At 39.3% G+C, this 5,191-nt stretch overlaps 1 non-coding gene across 1 annotated transcript; it reads left to right on the forward strand.

The window, feature by feature from the left end:
- The first annotated feature begins 361 nt into the window (after positions 1-361).
- On the forward strand, positions 362-468 carry LOC111819178 (U6 spliceosomal RNA). Its single transcript, XR_002822926.1, has one exon. It is a non-coding gene; the product is annotated as a U6 spliceosomal RNA (small nuclear RNA).
- Positions 469-5,191: the final 4,723 nt, after the last annotated feature.

Below are 5,191 nucleotides of genomic sequence, written 5' to 3' on the forward strand. Positions count from 1 at the left end.
CTATGCTAGAGCCATATTTTCAACTGTATACCTTATGAAAAGGAGCCCTGGAGGTACAGTGGTTAAGCGCTCAGCTGCTAACCAAAAGGTTGGTGGTTCAAACCTACCAGTGGCTCCACAGGAGAAATATGTGGCAGTCTGCTTCTTTAATGATTTACAGTCTACGAAAACCTATGGAGCCGTTCTACTGTGTCCTATAGGATTGCTATGAGTCAGAATCAACTCCACAGCAATGGGTTTAATGTGAATACTTAATATAGCAGGTTAAATTTAAAATATTGAACAAATTTATAATTAATAAAATATCTGAACATGTCTGGGAAAAAAATTTCATACATCATGGTATCAAAAAATAGCTTGAGTGCTCACTTCGGCAGCACATATACTAAAATTAGAATGATACAGAGAAGATTAGCATGGCCCCTGCACAAGGATGACATGCAAATTTGTGAAGCGTTCCGTATTTTTCAGTTCCAGAACAGGGGGAGAAAATGGAAAACACAGAGAGGATCATTGAAGAATTGCTGACAGAAAACTTCACTAATATCATGAAAAATGAAAAGCTGACCATTCAAGAAGCACAAGGGACCCCATATGGTAAACACCCCAAAAGAAAATCACCAAGGCATATCATAATCACACTTGCTAAAACCAAAGACAAACAAAGAATCCTGAGAGCAGCTCGAGAAAAACAAAAAGTCACATACAAAGGAGAAACAATAAGACTAAACTCAGATTATTCAGCAGAAACCATGCAGGCAAGAAGGCAATGGGATGACATACATAAAACCTTGAAAGAAAAAAATTGCCAGCCAAGAATAATATATCCTGCAAAACTCTCATTCAGATTTGATGGTGAAATTAGGACATTTCCAGATAAACAGAAATTAAGGGACTATGTAAAAACAAAACCAAACTTATAAGAATTATTAAAGGGAATACTTCCATCTGAGAACAAAAAAACATCAGACCACAGGCTGAATCTAGGACGCAGAATCGTACCAGCCAGATACTAACCTAGGAAATGAACTCTCAAGGACTATCCAAAACCAAAAGAATTACAACAGGGAACCAGAGAGGTTAACCTCTAAATGACAACAGCATCAGAACAATAAAAGAGGGAATAAACAGTGTAGTATAGAACCTTCTAATGGAGAGGAAGGCAAGGTGATAACAAGCAATAAGAGACTGGTTCAAACCTAGGAAGATAAGGGTAAATCTCAAGGTAACCACAAAGAAAGTTAACAAACCTACTCATCAAAATAAAGAAGAAAAACATAAAGTCTCAGTAAAAACAAAATCCACGAAAACAGAAGAAATGAAAAAAAAACCAAAAACAAAAGGAATTCAGCACAGGACAGTAAGAACAAAGAAACGTCTACACCACAAAAAAAGCACTATAAAATCACAGCAATAAACTCACACCTATCAATAATTACACTGAACGTAAATGGCCTAAATTCACTCATAAAGAGACAGAGAGTGACAGAATGGATTAAAAAAACAGGAACCATCAATATGCTATCTACAAGAGACACATCTTAGAAACAAAGATGTAAATTTATTAAAAATCAAAGGATGGAAGAAAATACATCAAGCAAACAGCTACCAAAAAAGAGCAGAAGTGGCAATACTAATCTCAGATAAAATAGACTTTAAGACAAAATCCACTGTAAAAGAAGGGTACTATATCACGGTTAAAGGGATAATCTGTCAAGACATAACCATGGTAAATATCTATGTACCCAATGACAGGGATCCCAAATACATAAAACAAACTCTAAAAGCAGTGAAAAGAGAAATTGACAGTTCCACAATAATAGTAGGAGACTTCAACACACCACTCTCGGTAAAGGACAGAACATCTAGAAAGAAACTCAACAAAGATACAGAAGATCTAAAGGGCACAATAAGCCAACTTGACCTCATAGACATATATAGAATCCTGCACCCTACAGTTACAAAGTACACATTATTTTCAAATGCACATGGAACATTCTCTAGAATAGACCACATCTCAGTCCACAGAGCAACTCTCAACAAAATCCAAAACTGAGATAATACAAAGTATCTTCTCTGACCATAAAGCCATCAAAGTAGAAATTAGCAACAGGAAGACCAAGGGAAAGAAATCAATTACATGGAAATGGAATAACACACTGATTAAAAACCACTGGGTAATAGAAGAAATCAGAGATGGAATCAAAAAGTTCCCAGAATCAAACGAGAATGAAAACACATCATACCAAAACCTCTGAGACACAGCAAAGACAGTGCTCAGAGCTCAATTTACAGCAATAGATGCACACATCAAAAAAGAAGAAAGGAAGAAAATCAAAACATTAGCTACACAACTCGAAGAAATAGAAAGAGAAGAGCAAAGGAAGCCCACAGCCACCAGAAGAAAGGAAATAATAAAGATCAGAGCAGAAATAAATGAAATCGAGAATAGACAAACAACAGAAAGAATCAACAAAACCAAAAGTTGGTTCTTTGAAAGGATCAACAAAATCAACAAAACCGCTGACCAAACTGACAAAAGAAAAACAGGAGAGGACACGAATAACCAAAATAAGAAATGAAATGGGGGACTTTACAACAGACACAACTGAAATAAAAAGGATCATAACAGAGTATTATGAAAAACTATACTCCACAAATTTGAAAATCTAGAGGAAACAGACACATTCCTAGAAACACACTATTTACTTGTCATGGATTGAATCGTGTCCCCCAAAAATATCTGTCAACTTGGCTAGGTCATGATTCCCAGTATTGTATAATTGTGTACCATTTTGTAATATGATGTGATTTCCTTATGTGTTGTGCACTCTATCACTATGATGTAATAAGATGGATTAGCAGCAGTTATACTGATGAGATCTACAAGATTTGATAGTGTCTTAAGACACTCTCTTTTGAGATACAAAAGAGAGAAGCAAGCAGAGGGACACTGAACCTCATACCACCAAGAAGGAGTGCTGGGAGCAGAGCGCGTCCTTTGTACCTGAGGATCCTGTGCAGAAAAGCTCCTGGACCAAGGGAAGACTGATGACACAGACCTTCCTCCAGAGCCAAGAGAGAAAGTGTTCCCCTGGAGCTGACACCCTGAATTTGAACTTGTAGCCTACTAGACTGAGAGGATAAACTTCTCCTTGTTAAAACCATCCACTTGTGGTATTTCTGTTGTAGCAGCACTAGAAAACTAAGACAGAATTTGGTACCAGGAGTGGGGTGCTGCTCTAACAGATATCTAAAATGTGGAAGCAGTTTTGAAACTATGAATTGATAGAGGACTGGAAGCAGCAGAGGACCGGCAGCAGCAGAGAACCGGCAGTAGCAGAACCAGGAGACCAGTGTCAGACAGCACTGGAGCCGACCCACAGAGCGAGAGAGCTGAGTGCCTGTGCACAGGAGGCTTCCTGGTGGAGTGGGTCACCTCCAGGCACTTATCGGTGGAGCTACGCTTGCCAACCCACAGAGCGAGAGAGCTGAGTGCCTACTGGATGAAGTTTCCTGGTGAGTGGGGTGCCCCCAAGCACTTACTGGTGGAGCTACAGAGCTTTGAAACACTTGCCCCAGCAAGGTACATGTTGGCATGAGGCCCAAGGGCCGAAAGGCCACAGGAAGCAAAAGCGGAAGAGATAAGGAACACAAGAAGCCAAGCTGCCTCAGTCTCAAAAGGTATGGCCATGGCCTCTGGTGTTTCTAAGAGTGGAGTCGCCATTCAGATGGACTAGGAGAATGGTGCGCCTAGAGCCGAGGGAGCAAAGTTGCTATCCCAGTAGGCCTGCAAGGCAGAGCTGAAACCCAGAGCCAAGGGGCCTCCACTCAGAATTCGGAGAGTGGCCAATACCTAGAGTCTGGAACACAGTGCTATTGTGTGAATGGTCTCAAGAACAGAGGATTATTTGCAAAGCCTTGAGGGCTAATGTAATGTGTTCTACTGACTTGCGTGGTGTGTGTTATGCCTTCTTTCCCTCCAATTTCTCCCATTTGTAATGGAAATGTCTAGCTTGTGCCTATTCTGCCACTGTACTTTGGAAGCAGATAACTTATATTATAGATTTCACAGATGAAGAGGAATTTCTGGATTTTGGACTTGGATTTAAGGCTTTTATTATGATATGATGCAGTGAATATGTTTTACATGTGGCAAGGACATGAATTTTGGGGGGCCAAAGGGTGGAATGTCATGGATTGAATTGTGTAATCCCAAAATGTCTGTCAACTTGGCTAAGTCAGGATTCCCAGTATTGTATGATTGTGTAACATTTTGTAATCTGATGTGACTTCCTTATGTGTTGTAAACTCTATCGCTATGATGTAATAAGATGGATTAGTGGCAGCTATATTCATGAGAACTACAAGATTAGACAGCATCTTAAGCCAATCTCTTTTGAGATACAAAAGAGAAAATCAAGCAGAGAGACACGGAACCTCAAACCACAAAGAAGGAGTGCTGGAAGCAGAGCGCATCCTATGGACATGAGGTTCCTGCACAGAGAAGCTCCCGGAACAAGGGAAGATTGACGTTATAGACCTTCTTCCAGAGCCAGCAGAGAAAGCATTCCCCTGGAGCTGACACCCTGAACTTGAATTTGTAGCCTACTGAACTGTGAGAGGATAAACTTCTCCCTGTTAAAGCCATCTACTTGTGGTATTTCTCTTATAGCAGCACTAAATAACTAAGACACTACCAAAACTAACACAAAATGATCTTGAAAACTGAACAGACCTATAACAATACAAGAGATCGAAAAGGTAATAAAAAACTCCCAACAAAAAAAAACCCTGGCCCAGACGTCTTCACTGGAGAATTCTACCAAACATTCAGAGAAGAGCTTACACCAGTACTACTCAAAGTATTTAAGAACATAGAAAAGGAAGTGATACTTCCAAATTCATTCTATGAAGCCAGCGTAACCCTGATACCAAACAGGAAAAGATACCACAAAAAAAGAAAATTACAGACCAATATATCTCACGAATATAGATGCAAAAATTCTCAACAAAATTCTAGCCAATAGAATTCAGTATCATATCAAAAAAATAATACACCATTAACAAGTGGGATTCATACTAGGTGTGCAAGGATGTTTCCACATTAGAAAATCAATCAATGTAATCTACCACATAAATAAAAGAATCACATGACCACCTCAATTGATGCAGAAAAGGCATTCAACAA

The sequence above is a fragment of the Trichechus manatus genome, unplaced genomic scaffold (genome assembly GCF_000243295.1).
Source record: "Trichechus manatus latirostris isolate Lorelei unplaced genomic scaffold, TriManLat1.0 scaffold00291, whole genome shotgun sequence".
NCBI lineage: Eukaryota > Metazoa > Chordata > Mammalia > Sirenia > Trichechidae > Trichechus > Trichechus manatus.